At 39.7% G+C, this 13201-nt stretch overlaps 1 protein-coding gene across 2 annotated transcripts in view; it reads right to left on the bottom strand.

Moving 5' to 3' along the window:
• Positions 1–12920, bottom strand: part of LOC129330088 (ceramide synthase 4-like) — a 74117-nt gene extending 61197 nt beyond the window's left edge. Inside the window, exon 1 of one of the 2 annotated variants that reach the window (XM_054979973.1) lies at positions 12911–12920. The gene's annotated coding sequence lies outside the window, so the exon portion shown is untranslated. Of the gene's footprint in view, positions 1–4273; positions 4295–12910 lie in introns of those variants that run through there. The other variant, XM_054979974.1, reaches the window with a different exon arrangement.
• Positions 12921–13201: the final 281 nt, after the last annotated feature.

Here is a 13201-nt window from a genome sequence, read left to right as displayed (position 1 = left end):
TGGCATATGTAGAGAGATAAGAATCCTATGTTTGTATTCAGCCCATTGGTTTGAACTTGTGAGTGAACTGAACTTCAGCAAATATACACCAAGAAAGCTTCCATTTCAGGGGTGTCACAGCAGGCTGGGGACCAGGGAAGCTCTCTGTAAGCTGCCACCACTCTGGTACAGGTTTCCTCGGAAGGGCCCAGAGCACCCAACTGATCCCTTTTGACCACTTTTTCCCAGTAAGTTTTATGTCGTGTGTGACCGAATGAGGCATGAGGACCCAGGCAGAGTAATAAACAGCTTTATTTACAAGGGTTAGTAATAACTGGTGTTCAAAACTTTGTAGATTAAAGAGAAAGTAAAGATTTGTCTAACTAGACTATTCCTAGCTCTCTCCTGGTGACTGGCTTCAGATAGTCTCACCCCTTCTAGATGAGAGATCCCTCCATCAGCAGCAGCCTCTCCTCAACAATGCTCACTAGGAGTGAACAACCTCCCACTGTGGTGAGGCCTTTTATCCCTTCTCTCAGGCACCACCACCCTACTTCTCTATTGGTGTAATTTTCCCCTCCAAATCCCCTGCTAACAAATCACAGCATCCAACGGGGACTTGTAGGCCCTGTATTCATTTAGTACAGGCTTCCCTGGTGCCATTAAGCCTCACTAGGTTCATCATAAAAGGAGGGGTTCCAGAATTATTCTCTTTCAGTACTGGGTTTGTTTCAGGTTAGCTGGTGTCAGCTCAGAACTGATCCATTTGGTTTTTTTACTTTTCAAGAATTTTGGCCTGTTGTGTGCATATTTGCTGTCATTCGCAAATGCATTCAAGGGGTGGGGTATGAAAAAAGGCTCTGGGGCAGCTTGGTTTTGAATGCAGTGGTTCTAAAATTGCACAGAACACAGTCCCCCCTCTAAACCATAGGCTTGCTGACTTTGAGAGCAGGGTTTTATGTTTACGGACCCAAAGGAATGCTTGGGGACTGCATACATCAAAGTGCACGCACACTGTTATTTTCAATGAGGAAGTTGGGGAAATGAGGCACTATGTGCTCTTAACCAAAAAACACACTGTCTAAAAACCCTTTGATCCTATCAAGCACATGAAAAATTATACAACAATGGCCTCCAAAGAAGGTGACTGTTGGCAGGCAGACATAGTGGTAGGAAGCTTACTGGCAAAACAGCTCTGTTACAGGGCCTGCCTTTCCTTGAATTGTGTGTGCATAAAAGTGCCCAGAAAGGGATGGTGTTGGCAACGCTGGTACTGATGGCACTATGCCATCTGCTGTTCCCTTCCTCTCTGCAAAGCAAACCTCTGATCCCTTTGAGACACTCAATGCCAATGCCATTGCCCAGGAACAGCTGAAGAAAAAAATGCACTCATGCATGCCACAAACATTCTGCTCCCTGCCAGTGAAGTTAATACTATCAGTCTCTTTTAAAGTGATAATGACGAGTTATGTCTGTGTGAATTGGGTATGTTCAAGTGTACAGTTCATATTTTGTTGGTGTTTGTATGGCTTATGGCTTCGGCCGGAAAAGCAATAAACATATTATTATTATTATTACTATCAGTCTCTCCCCTCTGGATCCAACTAGTTGAATGATGAGTGCAGACAGACTTGTTGTTAAGAAAAACAAGATGCTGCTAGACAGCCCACGCCTGCCTAGCTTGCCTACATAGCCTCTGCATGGTAAGAACCAAAATAAAACACACACGCTTTGAGAGGGGGGGATACATTACAGCCTCATTTCCCAGGTTTGATTCAGAGTTCTGGAAGCTGCTTTAATGAGTGAAACCAGTAAGTTCTGTGTGTCATTTTGTCTCATTTTCCCCATTATGTACACCTCCGGCAAATAGGTTGTAATTTGCCCCTGAAACTCCTTTTTTGAGAACTGCCCCTTCTCATTCAGTAATGCAAAGTCCTAGAAGTTTAAAATGTCCTCCCAGAAAAACTTTACCAGTGATGCAGAAGATAGAACAAGTATGGAAAGCAGTCTCCTACAATAGGAGAAGTTACAAAGTACACAAGTGTGGCCAGTAAGTTCTATAAAACCCATCTGGGTGACAGGAGTTGTTAAAACTAAAAATAATATGAACACAGTAAACCTTTAAAGCACTTTTCAGCAATAAAAATAATGTACAAATATAGTAATAATAATATTATAATAATAACATTCGATTTATATACCACCCTTAAGGATGACTTAACACCCACTCAGAGCATTTTACAAAGTATGTTGTTGTTATCCCCACAACAAAACATCCTGTGAGGTGGATGAGGCTGAGAGATCTAGAAGTTGTGACTGACCTAAGGTCACCCAGCTGGCTTTTTATTATATATTTTTATTAAATACACAACAACTTTTACACAGGCACTTCACTTTCTTTTGTCTTGTTTAAAAGCTACAGTATCATCACCCCCTCACCCCCATCACATAACTTAAAATGTTTAAGTCAGTGATGACTTTCTTTAGCGTTGCTGAAAGGAACAAACTTATTTTACAGGTAACAAATAAAATGGCCCATGGTACACTTCAAACAATAAATAGAATCAACAATCGCTTCCAACTTTGAAGGAGAACTACCCATCAGGGAACTGTCTCTTTAGTTAACATTCAGCTTATGACTGGCCACTGCCCCAAAACACCAGCTGACCAGGCACTAGGCACACATCCAACATCAACACTCTCCTACCTTTTTTTCATTAAAGCTGGCATGTGCTAGCTGGGCTGTTATCTGTGGACAGGTTAATTCCTGAGACAAGACAGACCAACAATCCCTTTTGTCATGTTCTGTGTCTTCCGGATCAGAACCAACGAGTTGAAATTAAATCAAAAGAGTTTTTGGCTAAACATTAGGAAGAACTTCCCTGTTGTGGCTCAAAGAATGGATGTTGTTAGAGAATCTTAAACTTTTAACACTCGAAGGATATAAAAAATTTTTTGGTTGGCATGTGTACTTATGGTACGATAAAATTAAAGAGGACTCTATGTTTCTGCATCATTATATTAGGCGAAGTCTCTTCACGGTTTGGCAAAAATATAAAAAATATTTGGATGAAGGTATCCCGACGTGGGTGGTGCCAATGGAAGTTATTGACCTGAGGATAATTTATAATAGGGAACAATGTTTGTCATATAAAGAGGTGTTGAAAATGGAACAGAATATGATTAAGCTTAAAACAGAAGATGAAGTATCTTATTATGGATGGTTCCAATATAGGCAGATCAAAGACTTACATGATTCGGATCGTTTAAAATCGAGATTTAAATGGAAAAATTCGGAATTGGAAGAATGTATACTACAAGAAGGCAAGAAAAAGATTTCTAAAGTTTATAAGATTTTGTTAAAATGGTATACAGAAGACGAAACTGTTAAAGTCCAGATGGTGAAGTGGGCTATAAACTGCAATAGAGACATAACAATGGAGGCACGGGAATACTTATGGAAAAACACATTGAAGATATCGACTTGAAATAATAATAAAGAAAATGTTTACAAGATGATATATAGATGGTACTTAACGCCAAAGAAAATAGCATATGGGAACAATAAAATGTCAGATAAGTGCTGGAAATGTAAAAACCATGAAGGTTCATTATATCATATGTGGTGGACCTGTGAGGTAGCAAAGCAGTTCTGGGGAGATATTATAGAAGCTATGACTGCAATTTTACAAATTCGAATAAATAAGGACCCAGAACTGCTGTTGTTGAATTTGAATTCAGAAGGGATTCCCAGGCAACATAGAACATTATTATGTTATATGACAATAGCAGCGAGAATCTTATATGCTCAGAAGTGGAAGACAAAAGAAGTACCATCTATTGAAAATTGGATACAAAAATTGCTGTACATGGCAGAAATGGACAAAATGACAAGAAAGCTGAGAGAACAGAATCCAGAGGAATTCTTTAATTATTGGGGGAAACTAAAACAGTATTTGGAAAAGAAGTGTGGGGGGGGGAGAATTGTGGGTGTTAGATAACTATTAATTTGGTAGAAGGGAAGAGAGGGGGATCTTTACAGGAGGGGAAGAGATAAGTTAGAAATATATTGTAATTGTTAATTTGATATTAGATCTTTTATAGTTTAACATATAATATCTATTTTAGTAGTATATTAAGACAGATAAGAAAAGAAAAAGAGATATAAGTAGCAGATTTAGACAGCGGGTTAGAAAATTGTTGGAAGTCTGAGATAAAGGGGGAGGGGAAAGGGTGGGGGAATATGGAAATGAGGGTATTGATTAAAAAAATTGTAATATTAAACTTTACTCACCCAATAAAAATTTTTATATATAAAAAAGGAAGAACTTCCTGACAGAGTGGTCCCTCTGTGGAACAGGCCTCCTTGGGAAGTGGTGGGCTTTCCTTCTTTGGAGGTTTTTAAGCAGAGGCTAGATGGCCATCTGACAGCAATGCTGATTCTGTGAACCTAGGCAGATCATGAGAGGGAGGGCAGGAAGGGATAAAGCAGTACTTAGTTCTTGTGGCCCCCTCCTTATATGCCCAGGTTAATGCCAATCACCACCTTGGGGTCAGGTAACAATTTTTCCCAGATCAGTTTAGCTAGGGATCCTCTTGGTGTTTTGCCATCTTCTGGGCATGGAGCAGGGGTCACTAGGGGTGTGGGGAGAGGTAGTTGTGAATTTCCTGCATTGTGCAGGGGGTTGGAGTAGGTAATGCTAGAGGTCTCTTCCAACCCTATGATTCTATGATTCTATCATTCCAACAATGACATTCTGCTACCACAATCTTCTCTCTCTCTTTTTTGCATCATCATTAACTTAGCTCCAACAGGAGTCATTGTCTGTTACAGCATACAATGATCACGAAGGTAACATATAACGATGTTAAACAAATGGTTCCCGGGAGTTCTTGACCACTCTGGATAGCTATCATACTTTACAGATATCAGGAGGGAAAATGACCCCCTCCTTGAGAGTTTTTCCAGTGTACTACATAATTGTTCTTGTTCTTGTTAAAACTAGAGGTGCCTTACAGGACTGTTTCAAAATTATAGAAGTTAGGATCGTGGAGGGCATAAATAAAAAAGGGAGGATCCCGTTCATGTCTGAGGGTCTGCTTCCACCAAATGAACTGGAATCCCCTGACAGGATATAAATAGAATCCTGGAACCTAAAATCCCAGAACCAGGTACTTCATTTCCACTTCTTCTCTACTCCCTTTCTGGATCACACTACAGTCAATTAGTCAGTATATAGTCAGGAGTGACTTTCAAAACCAGACTTTCACAGATCTCTGCCAGAATCACCCTGCCTTATATTCCAAATCACTCCAGTGAAAATCTCTTGAGCTTACTAAAGCCCAGGAAGTCTCTCAGCCGGAAGTGTCAAGCATTTGAAGAAATTTTGCAAAGCAAGCTTTCACTTTAGCTGGTATGTGAGTTCATGTTGGCATGTTTGAGAGCTGAGAGGAAGCAAGTTGGCAGAGGCGCTGAGTTCTGAAGATGAGCTAGGTTGCCAGCCTCCGGGTGGTGGCTGGAGATCTCCCTGAATTAAAACTGATCTCCAGGTCACAGAGATCTGTTCACCCAGAGAAAATGGCTGCTTTGGAGAGTGGTCTCTATGGAACTGTACTATACTGAGGTCCTTCCCCTCCCCAAACCCTGCCACCTCCAGGTTTCACCCTCCCAAATCTCCAGGAACTTCCCAACTTGGAGATAGCAACCCGATGAACGCCCAGAATTGTTGTGGCAGTTTTAACACAGGAACGGTGAAAAGAGTGACCCACAAAAGAACTTTTTATTTTACAGGACAAAGAACATGATTTGATACAGAATGAAGGATATGATACAGAAATTAAGACATTACTATAAGGCTGGCCGTATCAAAGCCTAATAAAGTAGAACCCTCACATTCAGACAATCAAAAGGACATCAGAAAACAGAAGGGTGGCAAACAGGTAAAGCTTCTCATCCATCAAGGAATTAAAAACCAGCTGATACACTGGTGTAGGCATTACAATGATGCCTGGAGCAAAAAGCCTGATAGTGGGGAAAGAAAGAAACACCTACCAAAAATGAAGAACACAGTTCCTGGGAAAGGCTGCCTGGGGGTAGGATTATATCAAATGCTCATTTACACATTGGAAGGAGATACAAAGGAAGGGAATTAAGCAATGTCACAAATTGTGCATTGCTCACCATGGTTTAAGCAATGTTCAGAAGTACAGCATGAAACAATGAAGACTTTTCCTGGCTGATCCTATTTAGAAAAAAGATCAGGTCAACTCAAACTCAAATGATTCCAAAAGGCTTTTTACTTGGATAGGAGGGGTGTATTGTAGGGAGGGGATCTCAAATGATCTGCTGATGTTAGGAACCATATACCTTACCACTATGTTGTATTAGATTACTACTAATGCTGTGTCTTTGTGAACTTGTGTTTATTTAGCCTATGGTTTTGTTTATGAACATGTTCCTGATATTGACTAATCTCACACTTTGTAATCCGCCTTGAGTCTCAGTGAGAAAGGTGGGCTACAAACAAACAAACACACAAACAAACACACAAACACAAATAAATAAGAGAGAAAAATTGGAGGTAAGAGAATTTTGGAGGCATTTGACACAGGCTTTGGTTTCAGCAGATAGAGCCCTGGGAACAGCACAAGACAAGGCAGAGTGTAGAAAATCCATAGAAGAGAGCAGGGAAAGACGTGCAGGCACTGGCTTGGGGTGAGTCAAAACAACCCATCTCTTAGGATTGGAGTAAGGATGGCAAGATGCCCAAACATGAAACAGTTTCTGCCTCACCTAACTCTATTTGGGATTCCAGCTATTTGGCATGATAATGGCATATCTCAAGACCACAGTGTTGTGATTGGAAGACAAATCAGAGCATTTATGAAATCTTTAATAAAAGTAAAATTTAAATTTAATAAACAACCATGAGCATGTGCAAGCCTTGGCATGTGGAAGAACACTATTGCACTATCAACCTAGAAAGTATATAGGCTATACAAATTACAGTGCAAGTTGTAAGAAGGAAAACATATAGAGAGTTATCACCACTTTTATTCATTCTGTCTCTGGAAGTCCTAAATAATGAAATTAGAAAAGATAAAGAAATAAAAAGAACAGTAATAAAAGGCGAAGAATATAAATTACAAGCTTTTGCTGACAACCTAGTATGTATCTTGGAAGAACCAATAGAACATATTGACTGTTTGATATCGAAAATAAAAAGATTTGGGGAAATGGCAGGAATGAAGGTTAATCAGCAAAAAACAAAGGTTATTACCAAAAATATGACAATAGCACAAATTAAAGAATTAACAGAGAAGTCTGGATTCCAATGGGAAAAAAAGAGTGAAATACCTAGGAATTTATATAACCAATAGAGCTATCTCACTGAGGGAGGACAATTACCAAAAATTAATCGAAGCAGTTGTGGAGGACTTAAATAAGTGGAAAGATATGCATATATCATTGTTGGGGAATATAGCCACAATTAAAATGAATATATTGCCAAGATTCATGTTTTTATTCCAGACCATGCCAATCCTACAGAAAAAAGCGTTCTTTCAAGAACTAAGTAGAATAACTTCAAAATTTATATGGCAAGGCAAAAGACCTAGAATAAGACTTAAAGCACTACAGGACTTAAAAGAGAAAGCAGGATGTGCCTTGCCGGATTGGGAAACATATTATAAAGCCTGTGTTTTGGTCTGGATTAAAGAATGGATCTTAACTCAGAATAGAAGGCTTTTAAAGTTAGAAAGGCATGATCTTAAACTGGAATGGCATGTATTCCTCTGGTATCAAAAAGTTGAGGTACATAAGTACTTCAAAGATCATGTAATAAGAAAGTCTTTAATGTCAGTGTGGGAGAAATTAAAACCGCAAATAGACAAAAGAATCCCAAAATGGGTATCACCAGTGAAAGCATTTACCCACCCAAATTTACTAAACTGGGAGAAAATATATAGATATGAGCAACTTTTAGGAAAAGATGGAAAGCTAAACTCAATAGAGGATTTAAAAGAACAGGATATACATATGGATGGGTGGCTAAGAGCACAAATCGATTCCGGATTTGCCAAAGATAAATTGCAAGGATGCTATATGGAACAGTCTCCCTTTGATAAATTGCTGTTGGAGACAAATGAAAAAATAATTAAGAAACTCTACTTATATCTAATGCAGTTGAAAAGGGAAGATGAAGTAATAAAAGATTGCAGGATAATGTGGGCACAAAATTTGGGGTATAATATAGACTTAGAACAACGGTCATAGATAAGGAAGACGAATATTAAAATAACAAAGTCAGTCTCATTCAAAGAAAATCTGTATAAAATGTACTATAGGTGGTATGTGACACCAGAGAAATTAGCTAAAATGTATGCTGACACATCCAATAAATGTTGGAAACGTAAAGATAAGATAGGTACGTCCTATCACATGTGGGTGGTCATGTGAAAAGGTGGCAAAATATTGGAAGATGATACATGGGTTACTTTAAGAAGTATTCGGCATGACCATACCTTAAAAATCTGAACTGTTCTTACTGAATATTATGCCGGAGGGGATAGAGAAGGAAAACGGGTATTTGATGCTTCATATAATTACGGCAGCAAGAATAACATATGCGAGATATTGGAAGAAGATAGAGGTACCAACGAAAGGAGAATTGATAGAAAAAATCTTAGAAACAGCAGAAATGGATGTGTTAGCAGAACTGATAAAAGAACAAAGTAGATATGACTCGCAGAAAAGATGGACACCCTTCTATAGATGGGCCAAATCAAAATATGGAACAAGAAATTAAGTATATGATATGAGGCTAGGAGAGAATATTTATTAGAATCAAGTAGAGTAGCCTTACAGGAAAACTAGATCTAGAATAAGGACAAGAAGATATAAAGAGGAAGGAATTGTAGAGATGGAAATGAATATAATACATATTTTGTTGTATATTATCTCCTTGATATCCTATGATATTATGTTTGATATCCCTTGATGTTATGTTTGTTTATGAGTATGTATCCTTAATTTGAAAATTGATAAAAAGTATATGATAAAAAAACATACAGAGAGGAAGGGAAAGCCCCCCCCCCCAAAACTCTTAAGAAAATTGGGGAGTGGTGAGTGACCCCTACTGGGAAGGATGGATTTCCTTCAGCTAAAATGCATTCCACACTCCTGGCATCTGGGAGGGGTTGCACCTCTCTCATCTGCATGCTACCTGCTTGCACAAGCTAGCCAAGGGAGTAAGCTGACAGATGCCTGTGCAGGAAGCATTACATGGTGGATAGCGATGTGGATCCATGTGTAGTTTGGCAAACAACACCCTTGAGTGGGAAATCATGTGCAGAAAAGGTGCAGAAGTTTTTGGTTTCTTATAAAATTTTGGTTAGAGATTGGCAAGAAAATGAACAGGCATGCTGCTCAGAACACCAGCAGCCCAGATGGAATGGAAAACTGAAAGGCGGGAGAAGCTGCCTCCTCTTCACAAGTTCCAAGGGCCAGTGTGAGCTGAACACTGGAAAAGATCCTTGCTGTTTCCGGCTTCTCAAGGCAGTGGGACCAAATCTCCAGGAGGTACTTAACACTTCAAGGAAAAGATACTAAGGCACTGGGCAGATGACATCAGAATTGGACACCAGTGGGGAGAAGTTGCCATGGCTTTGGCAGAGGTGAACTGGCTTGCAGGATAGAACCCAACAGATAATCCTGTGAGAGAGGGAGAAATGTGGCCCAGGAGCAAAAGATGCAAGCTGTCAATGTGGAGGGGATCTAATTAAGACTGCAGGCACAAAGATGGCCTTACAGGCAGCTATGAACAGGAAGATTACATGGCAGGAAAAGGGACAGTACACAGCTCCTCAGCCCATCAAGACAAAATCTTTGCCCAGGTGAGTGGAAGAGCAAGGTATAGAGCTTCCCTTCAAAAAACTTTGAACAGGCATGTGAAATGCCACAGCTCTCAGAGAGGAAATAAATGAGAGCAATGAGATCACAAGTAGCCAGCAGGCATTCAGGACTTCTGGAGGAGATGCAGCAGAGAGAATTGCAAGGCTGTTGAAAGGAGAGGTAAGAATGAGGAACAGGCAGGAGTTCAAAGGGGTTTAGATATCACAGATAATGAGTTAGTGCTGCACTTTTCGACTAAGAAATACATATCCTTGAGAGGAGGGCGCTTCTATGCTACATTCATGGATTTACATAGTGCCTTTGATTCTCGCAGTATAGAGAGAGACTGCAGGATGTTGAAGAAATCCTCCATCGGCTGCTGGCTCTATAGCTAATGAAAAAAATTTCATCATGTCATTTATATGAGGGTGCGATGTGGGCTTTATGGTAACCTATAGAATACGATCATGCAAGAGAGGGGAGGACAGCAGGCTTCAATACTTGCATTAACATTATTCAATCTCTACTATAATAATCTTCCAAGTTAGTTTGGTGATAAGAGCTACTATTCCCTCATATGTGCCAAAAAGGAGGTCACATTTTTGTTGTATGTATTCCAGATACAATTTAGGGTGAAAATTCTATCTGGTTTACACATGTATAATTCCCACAGTTATCAATCATCAAGCCATTATTAGCTGTTAGGGAAGCTAATTTTTCTGTTTTATTTTCAAGTCTTTCGACTTTCTTACCCTGATAGGGAAATTAGCTGCAGATTAGTCCCCAAAGCTTTTAAGGAAAAGTTCTTCATTGGAAGCCCCAGTGTGTACATTCAAGTTGCCAGCTACCACAAACATAGCCCTCGGATGTAAGGAATTAATATACTGAAAGTATTCATTTATTTTACTCCAATATTTAGATAGATCTGTTTTATGCATATCAGGAGGGATATAGGCATTAATCACTATAAATGACAGATGTTGAAAATTCAAGTACAAGTCTATTGGATAGGGGGAATAATTAGGTAATACTGTAATTTTCACAAGTAGTTTTGTTGAGGTGAGTCAAGCAATACCAACCAAGGGGCATCCCATTTTCTTGTTCTTTACAGCCTCAAGAGAACAAGTTGAATAGTCTGAAAGGTATATTTTTTCCATTGAATAACATTAAATAATAACATTTGATTTATATACCTCCCTTCAGGATGACTTAACACGCACTCAGAGCAATTTACAAAGTATGTTATTATTATCCCCACAACAAAACACCCTGTGAGGTGAGTGGGGCTGAGAGAGCTCTGGAACAGCTGTGACTGATCCAAGGTCACCCAGCTGGATTCAAGTGGAGGAGTGAGGAATCAAACCCGGTTCTCCAGATTAGAGCCCCTCTCTCTTACCACTACACCAAACTGACTTGACCAAGTCTCCTGTACTAAGATTGTATCGTAGCTTTTCAGGAGTTCCTCTATTCCCTTCATACACATTTTGTAATTCCATCCAGCCATATTCCGAGAGAGAGAGCATATTTTCTTTTTTATTTAGTCAATCATTCTCACCTCGAGAGGCGGCAAGGTTCCCTTTCTCTATCTCCAGCTGGGGCTCAGTAGGGAAGGCCAATTGGGCAAAAGGGCTCGAAATGCTGGAAACTTTGTATGAAATGAATTTTTGTGGAGTCGTCAGCAGCTGAACCTTAATATATAAATCATAGAATCATAGGGTTGGAATGGTCTGCAGGGTCATCTAGTCCAACCAGCTGCACAATGCGGGGAATTCAAAACCACCTCCCCTCCAAACACCCAGTGACCCTTGCTCCATGCTCACTGCTTGCTTTACCAATTTATCTGAGTTTTTAAACAATTCTCAGCTATAATTAAACATGGTTCCTTCCTAGGATGAGTGTGCTCCCATGAGCAATTTCGAGGCGCCTTGACATGATTCAGAAGTAGATTTATTGTCATTAGCCATAGGCCATCATATGCTGCCTCTAAAAACAGTTACATCCATCGTCATAGTTAGAAAAAAAATAAATTGTACAAGGAATCATACCGTTCGGAGAAGCCTTGGATCTGATCTTCCTGGCTCGTAACGCAAATAGTGAAACTCTAAAGAATACATGACTGTTGCTGTCTGCTAACAGGACCACGATTTTCTCAGTTTCTGAGTATGTGGTGTGGCAGGTAAAATTCCGGCCAGGAATTTAATTCTGGGTGTTTCGTATAGCAGGCCGTGTAACAAACAACGAGGAAGGTTCTCCACTGCAGACAGACCACAAATACAAACACGTTTTTCCTTGGGAAATCTGTTTTCTGGTGCACATGAGTATTTGTGGTTTGGCGTGCTAGTGAATGGGATATTTGACCAAGAGGAATTATACTAAAAACATTATTCAAAAAGGGGGAAATACCCTCTTTTCTAGCTGTCCCATGCAGCATATTGGCAAAAGACATAGGTAAATGGTTCCATGGGAGTTGGAGGAGAGAAAAACTGAGGCTGCGGTCTTTGTAGGAGCTGGCTTTTTGTGCACAAGCCTTATAACCTGCGAAAACTGACTGCCAGAGGGAAAGGAGTGATGTGCAAAATCGTGCAGAGGAATACCAGAGGAGCAGAATAAGCTTCACATGATACTCTAAAATAAAGCCTTAATTTGTAAAAACTTATTTTAGGCAAAATAGAGTTCAAACAGAATGAAATAAAAATGTGTGTTTCTGTGCACACACACGTGCCCATAGAAAAGTACACTGGTAAATGTAAATACACCCCTCAAAAGTATAGCAACAGATACATACACAAAATACTCTATGAGAAGTTAATTGCATACATCCATGTTCAGATTACCTTCACGCAACGAAAACCTAACTACCAACAGAACAAACACAGCAGTTACAATACATTTTTAAATTCACCTTTATAGTCTGTTATTATACTAGCAGGGTCTTGGTCACTCATGTTTCCTCTTATTAAAATGGGAAAAATAGAAACATCTGGAATGCTGTGGGAGAGCCCCCTGCCACCACCCAAATCCTCTCACAATGTTCCTTACCTTTTTTGCTCACAGGTGACTGATGAAAAATGTGGAGGGTGTGCAACTCTGGTGATTTTTATAGTTGAGAACATTCTAGTTCCTTTCCCCCATTGGTTGCTTGGAGGGCAGAACTTCCAACTACTCCACCCTGTTGCTTAAACCACCCCTTGACTACAGGCAACCATCTGGGGCAATTTCATGCTTACTTCAGAGTCTGTGCCTTACAGTGCATCGTATAGAAGTTCCAGTCTCTCTCTTCTACAGGGTTATTGTTGTGTGGATAAAATGAAAGACTATGTAGTAAACGTC

Source organism: Eublepharis macularius, chromosome 5, assembly GCF_028583425.1.
Source record: "Eublepharis macularius isolate TG4126 chromosome 5, MPM_Emac_v1.0, whole genome shotgun sequence".
NCBI classification, from domain to species: domain Eukaryota; kingdom Metazoa; phylum Chordata; class Lepidosauria; order Squamata; family Eublepharidae; genus Eublepharis; species Eublepharis macularius.
The sequence above is the reverse complement of the archived record's forward strand: the minus strand, read 5'-3'. Positions and strand labels throughout refer to the sequence as shown.